Source organism: Accipiter gentilis, chromosome 32 (genome assembly GCF_929443795.1).
Source record: "Accipiter gentilis chromosome 32, bAccGen1.1, whole genome shotgun sequence".
Classification (NCBI taxonomy): Eukaryota; Metazoa; Chordata; class Aves; order Accipitriformes; family Accipitridae; genus Astur; species Astur gentilis.
Genome location: NC_064911.1, coordinates 19136775 through 19153473, shown reverse-complemented (window position 1 = coordinate 19153473; position 16699 = coordinate 19136775). Strand labels below are relative to the sequence as shown.

The window sequence follows — 16699 nt, the reverse complement described above, 5'->3', positions numbered from 1 at the left end:
AGCAGCAATAAAAATCAACTACTAAAAGTCCAAAAAAGCTGTGACATTTAAAACAACGGGACATCTTTGCTGTACTGAGAGTGATGAAGGCTCTGTCAGGAGGCACGCATTGATGCAATATGAAATGCGCCTGCTGAGAGTTAATTGCATGGCTGGGGTTTCTCAACTGGGATGCATCTCTGAAAGCAAAGTTTCCAGCTAGGAGAAAATGTGTATGGTGGTGAGTGCTCTTGCCACAGAGACTCCCTACAGTCGGCGCTTGGTAGCCCACCGCAGAGATAACCGGGGGGGCGTCTGCAGCTAAAGTACTAGAGGCGAGAACGCAACGACTGGTATTGCGCTGTGTAACCTGGATTAAAGACGGTCTAATTATTATAGAGCTAAACCCCCAAATTCCTGGATTGTCTCAAAAGTGACTTATGAGTTGGCGGGGGGTGGGGGGGCACAGCCTTTGGGTTGGATGGTGAGCTAACCCACCGCAAGCACTACAGCTCTGAAAAGTCAAACCCTCTCACGTTCCACATCGGGCACCACAACCAGGGGGACCAAAGGCGTTTTGTCCTTCTCCAAACCTTGCTGCCTGCTCTCACGGAGGTCCCAGTCACGCCGGTGAGAGCTTCACCCCACCAGCCCTGCGGGTGCCTTGGCCAGGCGCTCGGGTCAGAGGAGGACATTCCGTGCGGCATCTCGCAGCCTTGTCAAGCCTCAGTCGTTACCCTGGATTATAACATTCGGTAACAATCTCAGCATCTGCCCCAGCCCCATAGCATCACGGGTTTGGAACCGCCAAGCAACAGGAGTTGGAAGTACTTAGAAATGTCGTCTCCTATTCAGGGTGGACAGGAAGCTGGAAATCTAGTAAAACAAAGCTTCTTGCACAAAAGTGCTTGATTTTGGTTCTTTCTCAGGAAATTGAAGATCCCCAGATGCTCTGTGCTTTTCTGTGAAAATTCCGGCCAGCTAGTTTTGTTTTCCTAGAAAAATAGTTGATTTGGGGAGGCTGGTATTTGGAGAAAGCTGGCTTTATTTTTACTGACAGACATTACTGGCAAAGACTCTTCCAGCTGAATCCTTTCAGCAGTCTTATGGCAGTCCTTCAAACGGTGCAATAAGAGCCGTGATACGAGTGGGCTATCACCCTCAAGATCATGGTGTTTCACGCCATATGAACTCTTAAAATGCAGAACTGTGCTGCATAATTAAATGATGAACAATGATTCTCAAGTAAGTTGGTTTACCGCACAAAAGAGATTCTGGAGGAAGGCACTTGCCTTGGACTTCTTTTACACTGGCACTTCATTTGGTGCTAGCTCTCCGATCAAATATTAAAGCTTTACTCTAAATTATGTACAAAACTTTCTCACAATTCTGAATGCAACATGTCACAGAGCAAAATGCTGCTGCTGGAAAGGTTCTCTGATTTCACACCTGAATGCTCACATCTTTTGTTATTGTCATGCTGGCTGCCACTTAATAATCCCGATAAGCTGGCATTTTCTGCAGAGACGCACGCCCAGTGGTAAGCAACGCTGCCTGGTATCTGCATGGTTTTCACACACTGAGAATGGTTTAAAAAATTATTTGTGTTTTTTAAATAAAAAATTGTAAGCAAGAGATTCTGAATTTTTATTTTGCAGGAGATGGTAGAGTTGCAGGGACAAAGGCTGTGGAAAGTGAAATATCTGGCTGATTCCTGCGGAGTCCACAAGTACGTGCCCTCACTAATGGCATTGCTAAGGTGCCATCGGTCTCTGTTGCCTACTGACATTTGTGCAGTCGATGGCTTTTTCCTTTTCGAAAAACGTTGAGGAACCGAGTGATAAAAAGCACATATAAAACCAATATTAAGTTGATAAACAATTCACATAAGCATCAGTTAAGACTGAACACACAGCCTAACAGTGGCTATTCATGTTCAAAAGTTAAGATATAGGTACCAAATTTTCTTTCCCCTGTACTTACAGTGAGGTAGGTTACTTCAGAGACATACTGGTGTGTATGAAAGATGACTCAGCATTACTGTGTTAGTTTTGTAACCACACATAGTTTGGCAAATATGAGATGGTCAGGGGAAAATTGTTATAAATCATAGTTTTCAGGTAACAAAGTATAAGGCAGGCTGTAGAGTACGTTAATTCACCTGCACCGACGAACACGTAACCATTCCCCCTTAGCTTCTATACTGCCTGATTTTTCAGTTCCTACCAGACTTTAACATTGCCTGAACATTTTTCTTTATGCTTCGGAGTTCACATATCCTCCAGAATGCTAGCTCTGCCATTCATTTTTCATCGCAAATACTCTCCATCTCTCATGCAACTTTAACGTTTGAGGGGAAAGGTCTAAGCGTTCGGCGTTAACTTGTTAGAGCTGCAAAAGCCACGTGTTCAAACTCTGGCAAGGCAGACTTTGTCTTTCATTTGTCCCTCAGGAAAATATGCATTTCATGCTGGTTTTAGAAAGGACTATGTCAAAAAAATGTTTATAAAACAATATCCGATCATGTGTGTCCTGAAGGTAATTGAATTTTGGTGCCGTTTGTACGTACATAATTTGGGATTAAAGCTTTATATATTTATATCATGACTGTTTATGAATTTCAAATTCCAGGCCAATGAAACTAGAAGCAAACAGCATCTCGGCGTACCGCAAACACAACCTTTCCTCCTTCAGTGAAGCAAAAGGGGAAAATGACAAGAGAATTATCAGGTTGGATAATTACAGGAGAAAGAGCCGAGTTTGCTTGATTTGTTGTTTGAGAGTTGGCATGGGCTGAGGCTGCTGAAGTTTATTTAAAATGCAATGAGCTTTTGTACCTTAGAGTATGCCAAGAGTCAAACCGGTCCAACATTTTCGGATGGAACATTTCTCCACTGGGAAAGGTTTATGCTTTGAAAGTATAACTTTTTAGGGAAACGTCTTGCTTTCAGCAATTCTCCTGATGCAACACGGAATATTGAGCACGACTGATCTGGGCAGCTTCTTATCAGCCGCCGTGCCGGCTGCCGGCTGCCTGCCAAGAGGCTGGTGCAGATCCTTGACGGGGCTTCCAGGGGCCAAAGACTTTAGGTCTGCCAGGCTTGGAAACCCGAATTCCTGCTCAACACTCCTCATGTCCAGAAGTTGCTGGAGACAGCTGGTTTCTCAAATCAGTGGAGAAATACTCTTGTGTTTTTAAACTCTAAACAGTACGGTTTAGTGCCGGCTGTTCCTGCAGCATCGTGGTCCGGCTGAGGGCAGGACCCAGTGCTGCAGTACCACACGAATTGGCACGTCCAAACTGGTTCCCCAGCCTCCCGCTGCACTGATCTCCACTTTCAGTCAGGTGCGTGATGCCAAACGCTTTAATGCTGCCCTTCAAGATTCATTTTGACAACTCCAAGCCCTAAAAATTATACTGCATGCCCGAACTGCCCCAGACTAGAAAACTGAACCATGAGAAGTTTTTTTTAAAAAAAAAAATCCAAATAAAATTTCTATTAATTTCATTTTCTTCCTGGCAATTTGACCATGAGGGTTCACCTCACTCCATTTTTCTCTGCCACCGCAAGGGTCTTTGTAAACAACTCAGAACGAACAGGTCAGAAGCCAAACCCCATGCAGATGCTAAGCAACACTCACCCATGTAATAATAACAACTCCCCCCGTCCAGGCCAAAGTGATTTCTAGCACACAGTAAGACACAACTCGTGACACAACAACTTTGAGACAAAGGGAGGGATAAGGAAATGGCAACTTAATTATATTGGGTATAATAATTAGCAGACTTACAATAGGAGCAGCTTGGCTGCTGACACACAGCAATGACTATTATTTTTATGCAATAGGCTGCCTGAGCCATGTCAGGACAGTATTTTGAAAGCATTTGGCTGGTAAAACATGCAAAACCCCTAGGAGTTAAGCATTGAAGGTTTTTTTCCGTAAGCCGATGCGGCACCTATCTGCAGCTTTACAGAGCTTGAAGTATTTTAGAAGTCTGCCCTCTAGTTTCCCTTAAAAGTTACTGTCACGGCGCAGCATTTGCATATCTGTTTTGACTGTGATTTTTATCTCTGTAACAATTATTTCCCCTTCTTTTCCACCAAGAAAAAAAAAAAAAAAAAATCAGCCCCAGCAAACTCTACCAACAACCAGGGTGTAAAGGAACTACATTCAGCATTAACCCTTTGGGGGTACTGGAACCATGATAAAACCACAATTTCGAAAACTAATGGCTTGAAAGAAAACAGCCCTTACTACTGACAAACCCAGTGAGCACAAGAAGAGAAATGACTGTCAGAAACGAGTCTTTTGCATTTTAGCACTTCGCAGGGCTGAAGGAGCCGCGGGACACGCTGTTCCTCTCCGTTAGTGTCGAGAGGAGGTTGGAAGTAAGAAGGCACATTGCTGGGGCAGCCAGGGCAACGGCACTTGTCCCCCGGTACGGCGGGACGAGGATGGGGAGTCTGGGGGTGACGGCGTGGGGGCAAGCCAAGCGCTGCCGCTCCTGAGGCAATACCCATCCCTAAGCTGGCTCAGATTGATTTCTTCGCTTTTAATGCATTAGCAGCAAGCTCCGTGATCTTGGAGACAGTGAGAAGGGGCTCCTCTCCAAGCAAGGAAATAGAAATCTCAGCTGTCTCTATTTGGGCAGCGATATCCAATTTATTCATCATGAATTCTGCCTCTTCTGCCACCTTACCCAGGCTGTACTGCAAATAGCCCGCATTTGACTCTCTGCGCTAGTTACAGCTTCTAAAAATGCTATTTTCTCCTGGTCATATGGCTTCTCGACAGAATTCATAATGTATGAGTGAGTGTTGTTCCATATAAATATAGTGTGCATCTGATATGCCTACAGATAATGTCATAGCACGATTGAACCGTGATTAATCACGGTACTATTCATCCACCTGTTTTCTTTCAATATAACTCTGGCACGTGCAATAAAAAGAGGGCCTGAGACAACGGTCACATCCCGGCAAATACAGTTACAGAAGAGATGGAAGCTGGCTATGGTTTTATTTTCAGAATATTCAGATCGAGACTGAGAGGTCTCTGTGCACTTTGCAAATACTTTTTCTGAAACGCCTAGCACTTCATATGAAGAAAAATACATTGAAAAAACACAGCAAACGGGAGGAAAAGGAAGGGTGGTGAGAAGGTGATTACTAACTGTCAAACCCCAGCATAGCCTTTGCCTAACACACACTCTCTGCAGCCTCTTCTGAATATTTAACACTCTTGTCCTGGATTTCATGGCCTCCTTGCCATGGAAAAGCGAGACGTCTTAATCAGCTCAGGAAATTTGACAGCCGTCTTGTACACAACCCAGAGGATCTCTTCAGAGATGGGTAAGCATGAAGGCAAGACATCATACTCCGGCTGCTAATTTAACTTGACATGTAACTGACTGTATTAGGAAACTGTGTATTCTGACATCTGGTCCATGCAGGATATGCTTAATTCCTCACATTATCTTCCTTCTTCAAAGCTACTGCAGGTAGTGTGGTAATTGTCTCTGCTTTGGAAGGCTGATTGTCGAGTCATTTAATATTTGATACATACAGCTACAGAACACATGAGGTTCTTTCACATCAGTAACCAGTATATATATATATATGTGTATATATATTTATTGTGTTCATAGGGGTTTTATTATTTATTAGAGCTCCAAATGCAAGCCTATTTTTTCCCACAGAATAAATAGATTTCTTCAAAACATGAAGGAAGGCTTTACAGCATGTTGTCTGTACAAGACTGTACTGTTAATAGTTGATTTTGCAATCTGTGACAGGCAAGCATTTGGAAATGAAGCATTAGGATTGAGTAGAAGATATATAGGAGAACTAAACTTTCCCATGACACCCGGTTTTACAACACAAAATTGTTTTCTGACTCAACAAACTGAAAGGAAAAAAAAAAAGTATGTTTTCCACAGAACAACTGAAGGAAAAGGTGAGAGGCATCACCTGCTGTTAAAAACCACGCATCCCCAACCAATTATCTTTTCGGTTTGAATTTGCCCTGACACGGTGGACAGTTTCTGCGGAAAAGGTTGTCTCTTGCTCAGCTCCGCAGAAGGGCTCTTGGCAGAACGTCCGCGTCCCAGCCGTGTCAGCGCGAGTCCTGGGTCTGACGGCAGAGAGACGCAGGGGCCCATTCGCTCCTAACAACAAACAATACGCAGTTTGCATATTCAGATTTGGCGTGGGATTTTTAGAAGCACTGAGCATCGCTCCCACGGAGCGGCAACGGGGGCTTGCGCTCCTCAGCGCGGGGCGGGGGGGGGGCAGAGCCCCAGCCATTTAGATGCCCAAAGTGCCCAACTCCAGGACCGCGGTCCTCAAAACCCAGCTCCAAATACACCGTAACCTCGAACTGTGCTCACACCCGCCTACAAAAACCTGAGTTTTGACAAACCTGCTCAGCGGAGTACCGGGGAGACACGTAACCCTGCGCAGCACCCAGAAGCTTGGGGGGGGTTTCCACGGACCCCTTCCCCCTCGGCACCTACCTAACCGCGCCAGACTAAAGCACAGCCGCACCGACCCTGGTTTCTCTTAAAGCAAAGCTTGAGGACACCGCGGCTACCCAAATTAGCCTTTCGAGGAGGTACACAGCCGGACAAGGCACACGCAGGCAGGTTTCCCTTGCTGCCGGCCCAGCGCCGCATTGCCAAGCTGCCGTTCAGGCTCTCTTGTCTACGGATTAATTTTAATTCATTTCTGCACAGCAGCCTAGCTTTAGCTCAAAGTCTAGAAAGGGTCCCCCACCCCGGCCCCCCGCCAAGGTAGTCTGCGGTCTCCAGGGAAGCGGGAAATGTGGGTTTTAATCCTTTTGAGGAGAAGGAGGGATTGACTTGCTTTATTCACGCATCCTGGCTGGGGATGTGTGATAATTGCTGAGCCAAGGCAGGCGGGAGGGGCCACCAGCACGTTCCTTCTCTCGCGTGTTTTCAAATTGTTCTTCTTGTTTTTAAAAGAGTACTCGGGTGCGAACCTGGAGGAGACGGTTCGCACTGTAAATCCGGCGCGAGGGGAAACGGCTCCTGGCTCTACTCGGGGCATTTTGCTGAAGCCCCAGAGAAGACAATCTGATCGTTTTCCATTTTTTTCTGTCATCAGCTGTGTCCAAACAGCTCTCCACGCACGCTTCACGATGCTGCTTGCAGGACTGGCTCGAGGTTTCTTAGCAGCGTAGGCAGCACCGGCTTCTTGAGACGGCAGAAGAGCGGGACTTTCGGAACGGACTGGTGGGATCGGAGACGCTGGGGATACGGGGGAGACGTGGGTCTCCAGCCCCTTTTCTTCTCTCTGTAACCTTGTGTGTCTCCTTACAGCCACATTCCTCTTGGGAGGGACCCGGACTTGTCCCTGAGCAGTGCTAGTGCACCCTGGCAGGGGAAGACAACGCTGGCCTTCATCCCACCCTTGGGACACAGCGGTCAAGGCCGTACCTTGGCAGGCAACACTTTGCTGCTCCTTGAATAAGCAGGACTGGTTTGCCCCAGAAGTAATTGTTCCAACGTATAATAGCAAATCTATTCCATGCCAGAGTTAAGAGTAAAATTAAGTAAAGCATGTAAAGAGTGGAAAGGACTGCAATACTATGTCATTGCCTAATTTGGTATTTTTTGAAGGAAGGGCTTAAACTGAAAAAAAAAAGGTACATGTGAGATATACCCATCTGAATTCACTTTACTTTCAGCAAAATGGGCTGAAAAACTGAAAATATGCCTCTTGTCATCACAGAGAGAGCTCTTCTTGTCTTGAGCACTAAAAGGGAGAACGATTATTTTTTTTTTTTCCCCAAAAAATAAATGCTTCCATTCAAACCCTGAAGAGACAGGTCAATTCCAGTATTTTCTGACAAAACCACAAAACCAAGGAAATTGAGAAATGCAAAAGTAAAAGGTCTGAAATCCTTACTTAAATGCTTAATTAAGGTCTGAGATCCTTAATTAATTACAGCAGAGGACATACACTGTCCTGGTCTTTGTCAATCTTTAGGAAGGATACTGCACTCAAGAACAGCATGATTAGCAAACGCAGAAACAACCGGAGGTTTGCTTTTCCTTGCGTTCTGCCCATTTCAGCTCAAATATTTGGTTTCGGGTCTTCGGGTTTGTACTTTCTTCCATTTCAGTTCACACTTTGTGTTGGTTTCATCTCCTATATAAAGGCAGCACCTTTCAAAGCCTTGAAATAACACCATCTAGCTATTGTCACCCTCCTTCCCTCAGACCAGGAGCGGTTTGGCTTTGGGGGAAGTTTTTTGTTCTTTGATGTTTCCTCGGTAAAAGCAATTGTGCCAGCCCTGCTCTCTCCTTGGGCGCACCAGCATAGCCGCTACCACCGCTGTTAAAAGGCACTAACGGGGCCGCGGACACGGCCGGTTATCCTGCTTCTCCCGTGGTTCGGAGGAAGGAGGGCAAGTACGGCCATCGCCCTCCTCTTCCCTAAGTGCATTCGTGGCCGCAGCTATTGTTTGCTCCGAGATTACGTTGCCGTACCGTGAAAAGCTCTGCGAGGCCGTGCAGGAGCAACAGCAATTTTAAGACGAGGTTCGCTCCAAGGCAACACACAGGAACAAAGACCCAGGAGAGCTAAAAGCTGAAGGACTCGATATGGTTTTTTTATCAGTTGAGTAACTGAATTATTAAATTAAAAGCAATATTACGGCAACTTTACCAAAGTGAGGGAGGAAGTTCTGAACAACAAGTCTGAGGGGTTTATTCTGCTTTTATTGAATCCATGTCTGTACACGGAGCTCAGCCTTTTGTGGTCAGAAACAAATACAGCCATACTGATATAACCACTAAACGGAGGGAGAGAAAACCAGACTTTATACTTGTTCCCAAGTTCAAGTAAAGGTTAGTTCAGCTGAGTTTCCTTTCGGCTAGCTACAACCTGCAGCAAATCAAATGTGAAAAATCAAGTACGACCGACCCCGAGAGTAAAACCAATACATATCCCCATAGGAAATGCTTATTTATGCTGCGTACTTTGTTCTCTTAGTGCATGGAAACACAGTGTATTTGAGACGGCTGCTGCAAGTCAAAGGGGAATTAGGAGTTTGAAACGGCAGCAGGTAGGGACAGCAAAAACCAGCAACATCTGCAGCGTAATATATCCCCACTAGTGTTGCCGACTGGGCGACAGATGTTGGGCTCACTGTAATGGTGAGCTCTACCTATACACGATGTTCTACCTATGTACGGGCAGCTCTACCACTATACGATGTTAATCATTCTCCGAAAGAATTTGCGAACAAGCGTGAAATAGAGGTAGCCTCGGCACTAAAAAGAGCTGCATTTTTCAAAACAAGGCACACAAGGACCAATTTGGTGGCTGAAGCAGGCGTAATCCTAAGCGCAGAGCAGGTGACACTGGTAGATGGTCTGCTCCCAGACAGGGGTCACAAGGCTCATGGAGCATCGAGCCACCTCTGCGAGAGATGACAAGGTACAGTGACGCAGTAATTCAGGTGGTTCTTCAGCACAAGGCCGTGAAAGCAGAATTAGGTAGCCTTTTATCAAGTGCAGCGAATAAAAACTATAAAACAAAATGATGAGGCACTAAATTTAGAAAAAAAATTCATTTGATTATCACATCAGAGCCGTGATATTTCAGATCATACTGTCAGCTTAATTGGCTACAATTTATGTAGATTTGATAAAACTATCTGAGCTGTTAATAACGTAGGAAGTTGCACTTAATGTATTCAAGAGCAGTTAGCCTTTTTCCTCTGATGTAGGCACTTGAAAACCTTTCTGCTGAATACATTTTGAACTGCGTAAGGGTAGAGAGACTGGAATTGATTATTATTTTGGGTGTCTGATGATGCCTGTCATTACAGCGTCCGAGTGCTCCAGGCATACCCAGCACTGGCGGGACAGTTCCCAGGTACAGAGGAACAGCATCGCTTTCATCTCACTCCTAGATCTTTAATAATGGTCACTATGATCTCTTTCCCATTCTCCAAATAGTTTCTACTGCCCACGGTTCCCTGGTTACAGTTAGTTCTGCCCAGGTTTATATGCGTGTGCCTCGGGGTAAGCATCATTTAAGTCACAGGACCTTCTCTAAATACCAGGATCTGTTCACACAGCAAATAGGTACGGTTTTAGGGATTCCTGATATCCTGTTCTGAGATTTCCAAGAGGAACACATTCCAGTGGTGCTTCTTGTTTAATGCTGCAGTTCATTCATACTACCTCTTAATACACGTAGCAGAGAGAAGCAAGAAAAAGCCTGCCAACTGTATCCCACCTTCACACTTCACCGATCCCTCCCCGCCTGGTACCTTCAGGAGGCCTCCTGCCTTTGTGAGCTTCATTTGAGGGATGTCACCCTAGAAATTGCGTCTAACTCAGGGGATTGACTGAAAAGTTTAGTTCTTACAAAAATCTGACATGAACAGCACTGATGGAAACATAGGGGTTTCTGTATAAAAGAGTCTGACAACCAAAGTTCAGGACCAAGTAATCAACAGAGTGATCACAGGAAAGCAGTTATTAAATAGCAGTGACTTTTTTTTTTTTTTTTAAAAAGGATATTTTTCAGCTTTCAAACAAAATACTTGGAACTTTCTCCCACAAACTGATGGTTCTAACTCAGGAATGGAGCAGAGATTTGTGGGACCACACTGCTAGCATGGGAATTATTTTGTTACTTCAAGGGCATTAACGTTTCAAAGCAAGAGGCTCAGTGAAGAAATTTCTTCTGCCTGTGTGTAGAGGCTTGTTCATCTCTACATGTCTACAAACTCTTGAGTACAGTGAAGGTAGAGAAGTAAATTACATGCTCATGTTCTAAAAATTAGTAGAGAGTTCTTTGAGTTATTACTTTGTGCTTGTCTCTTCCAGTAATAAAAACGCTCCGCTCAAAGACATAGTTTGGAAACAAAAGACCCTTTTTTTGCATATTTTATGTTTTGAAAAAATACAAGCATCCGTTCTTGTAGTTTGTTTTGGAGAAAAATGTTTTCTGATTTTTCAGTGTTTGTTTTGAAGTTATTAGTTTTCAGAACTACAAACACAATCTTCTCCTAACTAGTTTATGTAGAAGCATTTGTTTTTCATAAGAAGATGCCCTGTTCTTTACTCGGTAAAATCAGCCTCCTAACACATACCTTCAAGCTTTCTTAGGCATCTAGAAAGCAGAGACTCTCCAGTCTGCTTGCCCCCCCACTTCCACCATTCACCAAGAGAATGAGAAGGAAACCTCTCCTCGACTTGCAAAGGCCTGAGGAATGACATGCTGGGGGCTCACCACAGCGTGGTGTCCATGGAGAAGAGACTTTTGGTCCGCGATGGAGAGCTGCAGGCCGTGTCGGAGACAATGCACTAAATTTTTACTTCTTAACACTGACAACTCTGGGAAACAAAACACGAGCAACTTTTTTTGCTTGAGGAGATAACACGATTTCAAAGGTTCCTCTGATACTAAATTATGTCCTGGGGATTCCAGTTTTCTCTTTGAAAAGAAATTTCTAGCTCTTCTGTTTTAAAGCCTGAAAGCATGACATAAGTATACTCAAAAAGCCGGAAGGCAAACGAAAAGAGCCTTAAACATGCTGTTAAAAAATCCTAAACCCCCTCAATTACCTAGTTTCTCAGCACAGTTTTACAAACAGAAGTGACCTGGCAAAATGGACGGCTGGGCACGAAATCCCCAAGTGCTGCTAATCTGGGAATTCTGAACCAAAGGCAGCGGGATGGTAGGAAACAAAGGCCAGAAAACCACAAGAAGAACTTTGAAATTAACACAGGCCAAACAGTGAGTGGGGCCGGGGATGGCACCGGGCACCACTGAAAAGAGCCCAGTTCTGTCCTCTTCGCACCCTCCCGTCAGGTACTTCTATACGTTGGTGAGATGCCCCCAAGCCTCCTCTGACTTTGGCAGAAGGGTCCTGCAGGAATTCCTGCAGCACGTCCTCCTCCCTCACCCCACTGTTCCCACTCCGGCTGAGGAGATCTGAGCCCCTGACCTGCCTCGGCATCCTCTGGATGCAGGATTCCCTTCCCACAAACAAGGGCTGGCGACTTGGGTTTAATCAAATGAACAGATTTTCTTAAAACTGCGGGGCTGTTTCAAGAGCTCATGGCATGTCAGAGTTCCTCTACTAGCAAAGCACTGGCTGTGTTTCTGGAGAAAATGGCAATAACTACGCTTGTGACCGTACAGCAGTTTAACGGTGTCCCTCTGGTCCGTGGGAACACGGCAATAGGACACACTCATTGACCTGCGTGTCTCAGAGTGACACCGGGGGAGGAGACGGCTACTGTTAACTGAGACGCAGCTTAAGAGCAGTATATAGCACAAAACTGTAATTAAAATCCGCGGTACTCGGTGGACAAAGTTATAATGTGTATTTTTAGCCCAGGGTAATTGACAGGTTTTGTAAATAATTAATAGCAACACCAAGGAACATCTTGTAGGTGTGGATATAGGAGCTCTATTCCCCGAGGGACTTCTCTTTTTTCCCCTTTCTCTCTCTTTCTTCCCCAAGTGATGCCCATGTCAGAGGCCGCTCTGCTGACAAGATTACTCTTTTTCTGCAGGGCAGGATTTCCAGTATGTTACAGAAGAGGTAATGCTGCAAGTGATGCAAAGGCTAAGCTGCCCTGGGAAGCTTTCGCTAGCTGTTTGTTCTTCTGCCCGCAGAACACATCTCTCGTGCTTCTGTAGCCTGACAACAGAACTACCTTCTGCAATTAAACTGCCCTCCGCAGTAGAGTTCCAGGTGAAGACAACAGTTTATCTACAAGTACCAGCAGCACGGTTAGTCACTCCTTGAGGAACCATCTCATCACCGTTGTGATGGGGGTCTTGAGAAGCCCTTTCTCCAAACCCAACCAGAACACAGTGCCAGGAATGCTGCCCGTATGTCCACGGCAGACTTTTTTGTAACTTCGAGTCAGTAAATTTCCCTTTTTGCCTTTTGAGAAGCTCCTTCCGTAAGTATGAAGGTCTCCTTCAAGAGGAAAAGACTAGACCACTCTGGCTGAAGGTTTAGGTCCTTTAAAACCAAAGTCCAGCATTCAGACTCCCTGGCCCTTCACGGCGCATGGTAAAAAGTCTTGTTACACAAACGCCCACACAAAACGTGAGGCGGTACAGAATGAAGAACGAACACGAGCTGCAGCAGTAACTGGCTGCAATTATCTGTATTCTCAGGTGAAATGCCAGTTTGTGCTCAGGCCCATTTTCAGGTACTATCACCATACTAGTTATCGCATGAGATATGACAACAATCAGCAATAAATCTCAGCCATAGCAGGCTCCATTTGCCACAAATTAAATGCTTCCTACCATTACTTATTCAATAGGATGTATATTTAGCTGATTAGCATGTGCTATTTTGTTACTACTTTATTTGGCACATGTTTTGCTCTTGTTCATGTAGAAATATGCACACATGAAGGAAGCAGCAAAAAAAATCTGTAGACGCAGAAAAGGAAAATGACTCACAACTCATGTTGTATATTATAACTAGGTGCATCAATCACATTATCTACAGGTCCATGGAAAAAAAAAATTCTTTATGACAAAGAAGAGTATGCTAATTATTTAATTATAGATGATAGACAAGCAGCAGGGGGTGACTACAGGAATAGCTTAACTGATAAGCACTTTATGACCTTCAGTGGATCCAGCTTCATGACATCTCACTAATTACATGCCTCCCACAAACTGTGAGACTCACAACTATGATCTCAGCAAGTCGATTCATGTTTCCTAATTTGGTGAAAGAGTAAGACCAAAGATACGTAACAGAAGTTACCCTAAAGTGCAAATTATGTAGGAATGGGCTTGTAAATAATGAACCAACATACTGTTTTGCAGGTTCCTTCTTTTTGCTGATGGGTTTGCACTCTGTAAAACTGAGCAAGAAAATGTGGATCAAAACTAAACCAAAACTGATCATGTTGACTTGCAGTTTACTGAAACTATCCGATGAAAAATGACAATACTAGGAGGAAGTGTTAGAAATAACTGTTGTAGTTGTAAAACCTTTGGTATTTTTGACATATTTATGTATATTTTTTATATTTTTATGATATCATGTTACAGGATCACAGCATAGTGGAAATGATTTATCCAGACAATTTGGAGTTATTCTACCAGTTTCAGTGGGTATTTCCTACAGAGTACCACAAGAAATATAAAAATACTATCAAAGGGAAATCCCTCGACCATGAATATCTGAGAAGTTTATTGTACTGACATGGGAGAAAACTAATTTCAAAACTGTGAAAACCAAAGAACACCCTCACTTATCAGTATGTGCTTTGCACAGGCATATTCTATTGAGCAGTCAGTTTACCATTCTTCAGAAAGCATCGCATCCAAAGGGTGATCAGTAACCCCTTCTTGGAGATGAAGCAAAGTATCAGGCAGATGTGAGAGTGGATTTCTTGCAAATAAGGTAATCAAAACAATTCACTGACTATATCACATTTTATACAAGGCTGCAGGTCATGCCTAAACCAATTGAACTGATGAATGTCTTCTGTGTGAGACGATCCTTAGATTTAGTACCGTTCAAGGCTTCTGGATGTGGCAAGTGATTGATTTCCATCTCAATTTTATGTAGAATTTATGCACATAAATAGTTCTGCCCTGCAACCAACCCCAAACTCCTACTCTCCAGTGAGTACTGTGCCTGCAGCTCTTCTAGAAACTAAGTTTTCAGATATGATCTCTAACTGTAATATCCAAGATCTAGCTGACAACCAGTACAACATCAAAGGAAAGGTGGAGACAGAAATGACTTCATAATGACCTCACAGCCTTCAAGATGCCCTTTAAATGTTGAAAATACCAATCATCTGAGAATAAATCTGGGGTTCAATTTATGTCTAAATATCTCTTACAGAGAAAAACCTCTTTAAAGCCTCACATTAAAAATTCATATTTTTCTGGGCACTGCTTTAGTGCAATGACTGCAATGTTATGTTTTACAAAATGTTAGTTTTCCTTTTCCGAAGTTTTCTGAAGAGAAAGACTCCTGTTTCTTTAAAATAACAGGAACATTATGACACAACAGGGTAAAAGCAAGAAAAAAACTAAACACCTTTTCCTTCTAAATGGCATATTTATGCTGTACATAAAAAAGTTAATGTTGCAGTGTGCATTGGGGCAATTCACTCAAATTATACCCCATTTCTTTCAAAATTCCCGGTCGCTAGCACTTCTGCGTTCCCAGAACCCTTTTGCACTGCTTTCTGTTTTCTCTTGTTCTCCATTTACATTTCTCTGCAGCAAATTCCAGATGATGCCTTTCTACCCAGCTTAGCTCCCCTGCCTCGCTTCAAGATAAAAAGGACTTGTGTCAATAGGCACAGCTGGCAATTCAGGTGACTACTCTGTGGCACAACTCTCCTTTTCTTACTGTAGCCGGGGTTTTTTTGTATTGAAACTTCTCTGTACATCTGAATTTTCATTGTAACTGCCTGATGCATCTTTGCTGACTCAGGCTTTTCAAAGAAAACCAGAGGATAATTTCATGGACAGAAAGGATAATTGATTTCTTTAAGGCTCAGGATGTAGAACAAGAGAGGCTTATGGGCCTTGCTTGAAGTCAGATGGAAATTATTCCAAAATTTGCATTGAAGTGCTGAGTATTTCCTTTTAAATAAAATAATCGTAGAATCACACAATGGTTTGGGTTGGAAGGGACCTTTAAAGGTCATTTAGTCCAACCCCCCTGCCATAAGCAAGGACATTTTCAACTCGATCAGGTTGCTCAGAGCCCCGTCCAGCCTGACCTGGAATGTTTCCAGGGATGGGGCATCGACCACCTCTCTGGGGAACCTGGGCCAGGGTTTCACCACCCTCATCATAAAAAAATTCGTCCTTGTATCTAGGCTGAATCTGCCCTCTTTTAGTTTAAAACCATTACCCCTTGTTCTACCATAACAGGGCCTATTAAAAAGTCTGTCCCCATCTTTCTTATAAGCCCCCTTTGGGTGCTGGCAGGCTGCTGTAAGGTCTCCCCAGAGCCTTCTCTTCTCCAGGCTGAACAACCCCAACGCTCTCAGCCTGTCCTACAGCAGAGGTGCTCCAGCCCTCTGACCATTTTCGTGTCCCTCCTCTGGATTTGCTCCAACGGGTCCATGTCTGTCCTGTGCCAAGGACCCCAGAGCTGGATGCAGGACTGCCAGTGGGGTCTCACCCGATGGGAGCAGAGGGGCAGAATCCCTTCCCTCAACCTGCTGGTGATACAGCCCAGGAGATGACTGGATTCCTGGGCTGTGAGCCCACATTGCCGGCTCATGTCCAGCTTTCCGTCCTCCAGTACGCACAAGTCCTTCAAGCCTGCATCGATACTGGGGGGTTGCCCCGACGCAGGTGCAGGACCTCACACTTGGCCTTGTGGAACCTCATGAAGTTCACATGGGCCCACTTCTGGAACTTGCCCAGGTCCCTCTGGACGGCATCCTGTCCCTCAGGTGTGTCAACCACACCACTCAGCTTGGTGTCATCTGCAAACCTGCCGAGGGTGCACTCAATCCTACTGTCCATGTCACTGATGAAGAAAGAAAATAATATCAAATATCTAACGTTCCAAAGGAGCTTTTTAAAAATACTGATCTACTTGTCCATCACTGCAATAAATTTATTTGCATTGTAAAATATTTATCTGTAGTTAGCGTGTACAAATACAAGTCCTATATTCTGTAAAACTGGAACTTGTGCTCGTGAAGCAA

At 44.3% G+C, this 16699-nt stretch overlaps 1 protein-coding gene across 2 annotated transcripts in view; it reads right to left on the bottom strand.

Annotated features, from left to right (window-relative positions):
* SMPX (small muscle protein X-linked) overlaps positions 1 to 16699 on the bottom strand; it is a 39276-nt gene that overhangs the window by 9713 nt on the left and 12864 nt on the right. The window lies entirely within an intron of this gene.